Source organism: Camellia sinensis, chromosome 11 (assembly GCF_055761805.1).
Source record: "Camellia sinensis isolate YWXY chromosome 11, ASM5576180v1, whole genome shotgun sequence".
In the NCBI taxonomy this organism is placed as follows: domain Eukaryota; kingdom Viridiplantae; phylum Streptophyta; class Magnoliopsida; order Ericales; family Theaceae; genus Camellia; species Camellia sinensis.
This window is the reverse complement of record NC_138971.1, coordinates 124,991,269-125,003,100: the sequence shown is the minus strand read 5'-3', so window position 1 is coordinate 125,003,100 and position 11,832 is coordinate 124,991,269. Positions and strand designations below refer to the sequence as shown.

At 34.2% G+C, this 11,832-nt stretch overlaps 1 long non-coding RNA gene across 1 annotated transcript; it reads left to right on the top strand.

Annotated features, from left to right (window-relative positions):
• The first annotated feature begins 448 nt into the window (after nt 1-448).
• On the top strand, nt 449-6,110 carry LOC145802119 (uncharacterized). Its single transcript, XR_014344482.1, has 4 exons — nt 449-764; nt 2,151-2,246; nt 5,294-5,377; nt 5,875-6,110. It is a non-coding gene; the product is annotated as an uncharacterized LOC145802119 (long non-coding RNA).
• The last annotated feature ends 5,722 nt before the right edge of the window (nt 6,111-11,832 follow it).

Sequence of the window (11,832 nt, the reverse complement as noted above, 5' to 3'; positions counted from 1 at the left end):
TTTTTAAGTTTTTGTTTATTTTTCTTGGTTTATTGAATTCTTCGAACCTAGACTCTTAACTGGCTTTGTGTGTAATATTTTCATCAAAACTTCATGAGATTTTGCGATATCTATACACAAAAATATAATATTTTCATATTTGGTGTAATTTTAAATTATTTTTAAATTCATACTTTCTAAATATTTCTAAATTTTGTAATTTTTTTTTCACAAACTGAGTCATAAAACTCTAATAAAGTAAAAAGTATAAACCATATATAAAATTAAAAAATATTAATTTAACAAGCCTGATCTATTTTTCACATCTCTAAAAAAATTAGCAGCAAATATAAGTCTATCAAAATTTTATATTAATTTGAAATTCCCTCTCAAATTGGGGATTCCCCCCAAAATTTTGTCCTAACCCTTCTTCGTTTCTCATCTCATTAATAGCGCCTCTTTCTCTCTCTCTCTTTTTAGCGTCCTTCTCCCGCTCCGTCTCCCTCTCTGTCTCCCTCTCCCTTACCGCCGGCAACCGGAGCACCAATTCACCTCCTTCTCGCCCACTGCTCGCGCCACCATTGACGCTGCAACCCAAAACCCCTCCAGCTCGCTCTATCACCAGTCCAGCTCGTCACTGTCCAACTCATTGTCAACGCCGGTTGTTACCCGTGGTGTCTTGCCGCTGTGCTGCAACACCCCCAGCTTTATTGTGAGTCTTGGCTTCGGCTCTCTTGGTTTTCTCTTGCTCTGCTCCCTTCCTCATCATTGCTCTAGATCTATGAGTAAGTATTTGAAACCCTCTTTCTTGAACTTTACATATTTACTCAGAAATAATTCTTGATCTTACGAAATCCCTGCTTTGATACACTTTGAATTTGTGAACTCTGGTGGTAATTTTGATTTCAGTCTTGAGGCTTGCAAACAATCTTGAACTAGTGCTCTGTTGAATCTTGATAGACTTGTTGCAATGAATCTTAATCATGTGCATATTGAAGACCACAGAATTGTTTCAATTTGTCATTGTTGATGTTCGAAAGGATGAATTTGTTGAATCTTGTATACTTGACAAATGAACTTCAGATTCTTGAACTTTATGAATTTGTTGCTTCCTCAAATCTTGAAAATGATGTTCAACCTTTTTGGTGAGTGTAGAAGATTATATTAGACATGTTGTGGCTACAATATGTGAATGTTCAATTTGAGGAAGCAACAAAGGACCTTAGTGAGATGGTTCAATTATGCACAACAAAGAATGAAATGCATTAATGAGGTGTTAATTTAAATGAAATGGATTGTTTTTTCCTTTAATATACTTGTTTTGGTTAGGAAGTTGATTGAACAAGAAAACTGGTGCTGAACAGGATTTCACTTGTTTCCTGCTAGATCTTCAAGCAAAAAAAATGACTCTTGCCCATTTTCAATTTGGACCACGTTGAGAAATAATAAGAAATGAAATAAGGCTGCTAATGTATAGAAGTTGTCAAGTGAAGCTATGAATTGGTTTCCAATAAAGTTAAATGTTCTTTTTATTTTCTCTGCCCTTTTTTCTTGCTTGAAATTTCAATGACAGATAGTTGAAACAGGGGATTTTTCCCACGTCTAGCTCTTGAAATGAAATGACAGATAGTTGAAACAGTTTAGCTCTGCTTCTGCATAGGGTATTATGTTGTTCAACTTGATCCTTTGTTCTATCATCCATTTGTTAGTGACTATAGTATGTATGATTTAAAATCTGTTTGTATATATAAAATCTGTTTGTGTGTATACATAAATTTGGTTGTATAATTCTGTTCGTATATATATAAATATGTTTATATATATGAATATTGTTATAATTTTGTTTCCTTATTAATTATTAACTTTTTTTTATCATTGTTATAATTTGTGGGGATGAATTGCATTGTAGAGGTTGGATTAGATTAGAGGGGACTTAATTTTCAACTGTGGCAAGGCATCTAACGTACCCTTTAAGTCTACAGCCACAAAATAAAATTAATTTATCTTTGGCTATTTCAAATAGAAAATAATTTACAAACTAAATTTTTATATGTAAAATTCATAAAATGATGAGATGGTTCTAATGATTTTACTTTTTCACTTTTGTATTCTAATCTTTGATCTAGGCGTCTCTTAGTGTATTTTTTTCTTCCTGGTTTGTTTGGTATTAGATACTGGGGACACCAACCAGAGAGGAAATTAAGTGCATGAATCCGAACTATACTGAATTCAAGTTTCCACAGATCAAAGCTCACCCATGGCACAAGGTTGATTTGAAAATCTTCGAGGATCCAACAGTGGGAATTTGATCAGACGGACATGGGTAGAGTCAAAGAAGATGTGGCACATTGCTGGACCCTCCATTTTCACCCGCCTCGCCATGTTCTCCCTCACCGTCATCACTCAAGCATTCGCCGGTCACCTCAGCGATCACGACCTCGCCGCCATCTCTATTGTCACCACCGTCATCATCGGCATCACCTTCGGCTTCTTGTTTTTGGGACTGTTTTGCTACGTGGGTTGTGGTGGGTGTCCTCAGTCTTGGACTATTTTTTCCGAACAAGCTTTTGTTGGGCTTTGGGATTTCTTCAAACTGTCTGTGGCTTCTGGGGTCATGCTCTCGTTGGAGAATTTTTATTATAGAGTGTTGATTATAATCTTAGGGAATATGAATAATGATGAAGTGCAGTCAGTGGTGAGGCACATTAAGAAGGACGTGAAGAGGGCACCAATGATGAAGACCCTCGAAACCCGGAGCCGTCCTTGCCGAGATGAAGGCTTCAGTTCTTGGAGAATATAATATCAATATCAACCCCACTCCACTTTCTTTTCTTTTATTATTTCAATGTATATGTTTATTCTCATCTATTCTTCAAAGCACACCCACCATGGTTTATTTATTACAACACCAATCCTCACCCGGCACCCCCATTCCTTTTTATTATTAGAGACCTGACTTGCACCTCCTCGGCCAACCCATTTCCCTTTTCTTCTTATTATTATATACACCTTTTCTATTCTCCATTATGCTCCACTCACCACTATCATCACATTTTCCCACTTTTTCACACCCGCTTTAATCATATCCCTCATTTCCCTTACTTTCTTCCACCCACGATTTCACCATTTTCTTTTCTTTTAATATATATATATATATATATTTTTTATTATAACAAAAAAAAAAAAAAAAAAAACATACACCCTTGTTTTTCTTATCCCCCATCCACAAATATTTTTCTCTATTTTCTTTATCCATTGTTTTATTTTATTTTATTTTTCTTATTACACAAAACAACATTCACAAAATCACACCAACAACATTCCACCACCTTGTCATTTTATTCATATCAGGGGCTCAACCCCGATCACACTTTTACACCACCACAAAAAAAAAAAAAAAAAAAACAGCAACAAATCAACCACATCCACAGGCAGGATTTTCTTCTCTACTCTGCCGCCGGTCTTTTCTTCTTGCCTCCGTCCTGGGCGGCCCTTGCCAGTGTTGCCTCCGTATTTCCCACTCCACTGGGCATGATCACTACTCCCTGCTCCTCCACTGCAGCATATGGCGGACCTCCAAAACGGAACATCACGGTGGCCTTCCGCTTCAGCTCCTTGTTTTCTGTCTTTAGCACACTTATCTCTGCTCGCGCATCCTTATACATGCGTTGGAGCAGAGCCAGCTGGGAGTTTAACTGTTGCACCTCATTTGTCCTGCTCTGCAGCCGGTGCGACAAGTTTGTGACCGCAGTCATGGTTTCCACACATGACTTCAGAGTATACTGATTGGCCTCAATATCAGTTTGCACCGCCATTTTTTGCTCCACCGACCGCATCGGAAAGTTCAACGGAGCAAAACCAGAGGTGTTTGGTTGAGGTTCACTGGCCACCGCACCAGTTATTTCTCTTGTGGACTCGTTCAGTTCTGGAAAGAGCGTGAGCAGACCACGGGAAGAGGAGGCCATGTTCTGGGTAGCTGGACGGGAAGCAGAGGCCATGTTGCTGAGTGTTTCAAAGACGGGTTGGTTACAGAGTATTACAGAGTTTCTCTCTCAGCAAAGGAAGAGTTTTTTCAGAGGATTTTCAGAAGTTTTTTGTCTGCCTCAGCCTCAACATCAACCTTGGTTAAATAGCGAGGCAGGCACGCGTATCGCACGCCACTTGACGCCAGACGACAAACGGGCGCGCCAGTCAAGGCACTCACGTGCCTCGCCATCATGTCCGGCACATCTTTTTATGACCTGGACACACCTTTTGATGGCACGCCTTTTGATGAATTGGGCACACCTTTTGATGGCACGCCTTTTTTGACCGATTGGGCACACCTTTTGAGGGTGCGACTTTTTAGGGGTCCGACAAGACTCTGTAAACTGTCCCGACATAGATTCCGGTTAGTTTCTACAGTGGTCCGACAAGACTCTGTAAACTGTCCCGACATAGATTCCGGTTAGTTTCTACAGGGGTCCGACAAGACTTTGTAAACTGTCCCGACATAGATTCCGATTAGTTTCTACAAGGGTCCGACAAGACTCTGTAAACTGTCCCGACATTGATTCCGATTAGTTTCTACAAGGGTCCGACAAGACTCTGTAAACTGTCTCGACATTGATTCCGGTTAGCTCCTTCATGGGTCCGACAAGACTCTGTAAACTGTCCCGACATTGATTCCGGTTAGTTTCTACAAGGGTCCAGCAAGACTCCGTAAACTGTCACAACAACTGTCACAACATTGTCTGCTACAACGGTCTGACATGACCCCATAAACTGTCTTCTACATCGGTCTGACACCGCCATCCAGTGTCCTCTACACCGTTATGACATCACCATACAGTGTCCTCTACAACGTTATGACACCACCATCCAGTGTCTTCACCAATGGTCTGACACGACCATACAGTGTCTCTTATCCTCTTTTATTTTTATGTATTTTCTTGTTTTATTACTCTCTCCAAACTCAAGTTGGTTAGTTCCTATCCCCCTTGAGTTTGCGGGGGGCTGTTAAAATCCACCTACTCTCCACCTACTTCACCCACTTAAACCTACTCCACTAAACCTAACCCACTACACCACTACCACCTCACCTACTCCACTAAACCTAACCCACTACACCACTACCACCTCCACTTCACCTACTCCTTACCTACTACACACTCACCCTCTTCTATATATAGGAATCATGAATCATTGTAATAGATATCAATAAAACATCAATCAATCAATAATATACATCAATTTATTTTACATAACACAACTTCATCAATGATGGGCTCATTACTTTAGTTATAGCCAAACCTTATGAAATTGTGTCTTATAGGTATTTCACAAGCGAATGCCACCTGAGGCAGTTGATCTTGTATCAAGGATGCTCCAGTATTCACCAAATCTACGTTGCACTACGGTATGAAATTTGAGCTTTACTTACTATATATCAAAATTCAAAATTGAGATCAATCATTTTGAACAACAATGCTTGGTTTTTGTAGTAGTAGCTTGAACAAAATTGAGATCAATCGTTCATCGAGGCATCATAACTCAGATACAGATTCTAATTTTCCACGTTGACTAATCATCAAAGTTCCACAAAAGACCTTTCTTTGCTTGTGTTTGACTAATCATCAAAGTTCCACAAATATTTTTGGGTTGTGTTTGACTCAATGGATAATAATACATACTGCTAGGATATGTAACCTTCAATTTTTTGGCTAGATTTAATTTAGTTGGTACTGAACATGTGTATTTGTTTTCAGTTAACTATGCCAGGAAATTGAAACTAATTTCATCAGCAGGGAGATTTGTTATCATCAATTTAATTATCTTTCTATTTAAGTTGTTTAATTATCTATACTTATTTGTTAAATGCTTCCGCTGATTGGGAGGTTGATTATTATTTTGCAGTTGGTGTCTTCAGAAAGAAAGGTACCAAACTATATGAAGCAAACTTGAAGGATGAGAACCCTTTAGATCAATGGCTTCATTGTTAAATTAAGCAAGTGTTTTAGTAAATAAATTTAATTTTCCCATCATGTTTACACCTTCAAAATATTCTGTAAATGACATTTGATGTAGAATTTTTTGTACAGACATCTTTTTTGTATGATTTTGTGTTTGTATGGAATTATTATTTTGGGTTGGATTGTATTTGATTTGTATAGAATTTGATGTTAATTGATCAAATTTTTGTATTGTTGAAACGAAATAGAAATAGATATATGTATAATTATTGTTTAAATACAGGGTGCAGGTTGCATGAAATAAATACAGGTTGTGAAGAAATTAATTATAATAAAAAAAAACACTAAATAAAGATTTTGGCAATTAAATGTTTAGTAGCGAAAAAAGAAAGAAGTGAATTTGTTAGTGACTAACCAATTGGTAGTCAAAAAGGAAATTAATATTTTTAGTGACTAAATATTTGGTAGCCATAAAGAATCCAAAGATTTTTGGTGACTAAAAATTTAGTAGCTAAAAATAAATGAAGACTTTCGGCTACCAAATGGTTAGTAGCCAAAAGTTTAATAAAATGAACAATAATATTTTTGGCGACTAAATTCTTTAGTCCCTGAATGTAGTAATGTTGTGACTAAAACTTATTCCCGACAAAAAGTTTTAGTCGCTGAAAATTTAATATATTTTTAGTCGCCAAAATATACTCTTTCCCGACTACTCAAAGTTTTCGTAGCCAAATGCTTACTTTTGGCTACTAATATTTTAGTCGCCAAAACATAACCTTTGCCGACTAACGAAAATTTAGTAGCCAAAACGTTAACTTTCAGCAACCAAAAACAGTTTAGTCGCCAATACTATCGCCGACAGGGTATAGGCGACAAGTTTGGCGACAAAATATTTTAGTCACTAAATGGTTTCGGCGACTAAATATTGAACTTTTGGCGACCAATATTTTGGTAGCCAAAAGTGACATTTCTTGTAGTGCTATATCATCGTTGAACGTTGTTTTCATTTTTTTTAGATACTTTTTGTCACAATTGCTTGTGTTTTTGTATTATGAAATTTATTACATTTGTATTTGTTAAAACTATTAGATGAACCTAATGCAAGAAGTGCAAACTATTTTAACGTCATTCTCGGGATTAGATGTACAAAAAACATCCACAAAAAGTATATGAGTAGACAAGATTTACAAAATTTGTTTGTGAGTCTCCTTAAAAATCTTGTAATTCATTTATTTTTTGTATTATATTTTATGTTTAGTTTCTGTACTTCTTTTTATATATATAGTTTTCTTTGTTTTCTTTAAAAATTTATTTTTAAAAATTAATTAATAAAGAAATAAATCATTTTCTATTTCAAACAATTTCATTTTTGTTTTTATTTTTTATTTTTTTAAAGTAATTTTAGTTTTGAGCAATTACTTACTTTTTTTTCCCTATATATTGTAATTTTGTGCATTTTAAGTGTATGATGTTTTCACTAATACACTTGGAGATGCACTATGAAAAAAGTATTATGCGCAAATCAAGTAAGAAGAAAATAAATAAATAAAACAATACAATGAATGTGGAGCAAAGATCAAAACTTCCGAAACAAGCAAGCAAACAAATAAGCAAGCAAGTAGAATAGAATGTTTAATAATAGACATTTGAAAATTTGCAACAAAATTTTATAAATTTCCTTTTTATTGAGAAAATTCTGTTTGGCACTAACTCAATAAAATACTTTTAATATATATATATATATATATATATATTTTAATTTGAAATTAAAACTACAGTAAATTTATGTAAGCATAATTGCTAACCACATTTTTTTACTTAATGTTTAATATTTATATTAACTACCTTTTTTAGATTTATTTTTAAAAATATTTATATAGAAGTAAAAAAATATCTTTAGGAATAAATTTTTCCTTAATTTAGTTATAAAGTTTGTCCGTACATTATTTTTAGATTTTGAATAAAAGCAAATATAAAATAGTTGATTGAAGATATGCTGCATTTGTTTTATTCCTTTTTCTGTGTGTAAAAAAAATTAAAAATCACTATTCACACCTATACAAATAATTGTAAACACAACTCGTGCACTGTATTTCCTTAAATGTATTATTCAGTTTTGGATTTTGGGCCCTATATTGATTGATTGAGTTGGGCATGAGGCCTGTTTTAAGACGTTATATATTTTTTTTTTTAAATAGATACTTTGGGATGTCATCACTGTATTTGTGGGCTCAAATTTCAGAATAATCGATTGTCAACCTGATTTGATTTAACCATAGGAAGAGACCTACTACCGAGACACTAATGAAGCTCGCTACACGCTCTAAAAGAGGTCAGGTGTCGATCGAAATATAATGTGAGATCTCTGCAGAGAGTAACTAGATAACCCAACATATTAACACCCCTATGAATTGAACCTGACTCACTTTTATAGAATAAACTGCCTTTATCATCAAGCCACCACTCCCGGTGGTGAGATGTTATAGCTTATGTTAGACCTTTTTTTTTTTTGGCTCGGTTTAGAGGTTGTATGTATTAACATTTGAATATGAATTTGGTATTATTATTGTTGCACCATTTTGTGTGCTAATTTTGATATTATTGTTTTAGTTATAGTTATTCTTTATTTTGTATGTGTCTGACTTAAATAACCAAAATGGATAACACAATCAAATAAATAAGAATAATTAGTAATTCAAATGGAGTATCATACATATTTATGGCATGCTTGGCATATTTTTATACAAGTTAGTTGTATAAAAATATAATTTATTTAACTAACAAATATAATTTGATTGTGTGTCTATCGATATTTGATTAACTTAATTTTTTATATGAATCATATACTTAACAAGGCCACAAGTTGAACAATTTGAATCATCAAATTGAACCTAGTGCAATTTTGAACCTATGTAAAGATTTAATTAGTAATTTTGTATCTTGAAAAGTAAAAAAAATAAAGGGTAAATTACCTTGACCTCTCTTGAGATTTGAAAAAAATATAATAAGTTTCACAGTTTTGATATAATTATATTATCTTCCCTTTTAATAAGGTTACATGAACTGAAACTAATGTAATTGGTGCAAATACACAAAAAAATAAACAACGTAAATTATATAGTTACATGTAAAAGAAATGATAAAATCAATTATTTATTTAACTAACAAATTATTGATGGAAATTTAGAATTCAGACTAAGTGTTATATGAATTAAAATTCAAAAGAGCTCAATGTAATTATGTCAAAAAGCTTTAATTTCTCTCATATTCACAGTCCAACTTGAAAAGAGCATTTGAGCTTAGTGGGCCCATTGTGAACCTAATCTCGTTAATTCAAATCGTTCATTTTTTAGTACTCGTGAGAAAAATATTCATTTAAAAAATTAAAATAAGTAAATTTCGGTAACTATATGTTTGAATTACATTTATATTAAAAAAAAATAGACGGGTAAATATAATTTCAAGAATAACCGTCCAATTTTTAAAAACAAATGTGATTCAAACATATAGCTAACGAAATCCAATTATCTTAATTTTTTACATGAATATTCTTCTCAATGAGTTCTAAAAAGTTAACGGTTTAGATTATTGAGATTGGGATTACAATGGACCCACTAAGTTCAAGTGCTCTCTCAAGTTGGATTCCCATCATGATAGAAGTAAAACCCATGTCAAACTGTAAGGGTTATTATATTTGGCAGTGGGTTTGGTCTAGTCTAAGATCGGACTGAATCGTATTGTTGGGCTCGTGGGGGCCCACCACGAGTCCCGTTTTGATAATTCGAACCGTTCAATGCGTAGAACTCGTCGAGTACTATATGCATGTAAAAAATCACGTTGATCGGATATCGATAGCTATGTGAACAAAACAGTTTTTTTTATCAACCGTTAATTGTTTCACCGTCCATTTTTTTTATACAAAACTGATTTGATCACATAGCTATTGATATTCGATCAACGTGATTTTTTATAGGCATGTAGTACTCGACGAGTTCTACACATTAACGATTCGGATTATCAAAACGGGCCCAAAAAATGGGCCCCATGGGCCGAACTGAATAGGTCTAGTCTTGATCTCAACTTGAGACAAGTTGGACCCTTATATTTTCTCTAAAGTAGGGTGGTGTAATTTATCCAAAAATAAATTAATTCAATTTCACATATTAAAAAAAATCTATTTTAAAATATTAAACAATAAATTATTTAAACTACTATATAAATACCAAAAAAAATTTAAAAATTATGTTCCATATTTCACCTCACCATAACATAACCCCAAAAATAGTTGGAGCTCTCCCCTGCCTCTGTTTATGTCTGTCTTTGTCTCCTCCTTCTCTCTTCTTCTTCTTCGCCAACCCCCCCCCCCCCCCCAACATGGGCTGTTAGAGAGAGAGAATGAGAAAGTAGTGAGAGAGAGAAGCCTTGAGAAAACTGAAATTTTTTCTCCATTGAAACTCCTTCGTTTTGCCCGGCCGCTTTCGCCGGCCGGAATCTGACGTCGCCGCCGGACTTCTTCTTCTTCTTCTTCTCGTCTATCAGATCGTTTTTTGGATTCTCTATCGCTCGCCATTGCTAGGTTTGTGCTTGTTTATATACATGCGTTTCGATTATGTATAACTTCTTCATAATGTACATGTATGTATCTATATATATTGCACTTTCCTCAAAAAATTACTTGGCATTTATGTGATTCCAAATCAAATTATTCAATATTGAGATTTTTGGAGTGGAGAGAATTATTCAATATTAAGAAAATGCGATTGAAATCCTCTCCATGGATGAGAACTTATCGTTATTTGAAACTACGAAAAAATCATTATCATTAACGTGATTTTTTTTAATGCAAATGTGTATAATGGCTCTGTTTGGAAGCCGAGAAAGCGGAGGAAAGGAAAATGAAATTGAAGGCTGTATGGTTTCTCGTATTGCATGTGTTGTTCGTGTAAAATTAAAGTCGTACGAGATTAGTTAATGGTCTGGGGATGTGGTTCTTATTTTCTCTCATCCTGTTTCTATTTGTTTTTTTTTTTTTCCTTTCTAAGTCTATTAGTTTCTCTGCAACCAAACAGAACATATTGTTGCTAACAAGTTGATTTTTTGTGCTTTTTGTGGTTAGTAAAATGCTTTGTTGGAATAGGACTCTGTTTTCAGAACACATGCATGATGTTGTTTTGTTCCTGAATGTTGCATGATGTTCGTACATTTAAATTGAATTTTATGTGCTTCTTTTTCTTTCTTTTTGTTATCTACAGGTTGTTCTTTTATAATTCATATGCCCAGATTTCATTCTTTTGTCTTAAGATTGGTTTGGTGTAGTTTTCTCGAAACCTACATGATTGCTTATTTCCTCTGTGAATATAGTGAGCTCATGAATAAGATAGATTATTTTGTTTATATTGATTAAAATAACAAATGAAAATTTCTAAGTGCACATAATCTGGTCACAGAAGGGACAAAACCCTCTCACATGGTCCCAAAACCCATGTGAGAGGGTTGTTTCTGGTTCCGTGATTAGATTATGTGCACGTAGAAAAACTACTTAAAAAATTATGATATACACTAAGAATCGTCAAGCACATGCTACCGGGAAACATAGTAATGTCTTTTTTATCAATCTCCGACTATCTATCACTAGTATCTTTAGGTTATTGGTAACTAGTGACTATTTTATTTATTAATATCTTTCCATTCCTGGTTCACCTTGGTATTACTGTGAACTCTTGAAAATTGTGAGCAATTAAAAAGATTTCCATTAATGTATTTAATTCTGAACCATAGTTGTCAAATTGAAATTCTAGTCATGAATTGAAATGGCCTTGTACCGAATCGTGAATTGTGAAGATTCGCACTTTTTTAAAATTATTTAATTTAACTGACCTCAGTCATGTAATATTGAACTATT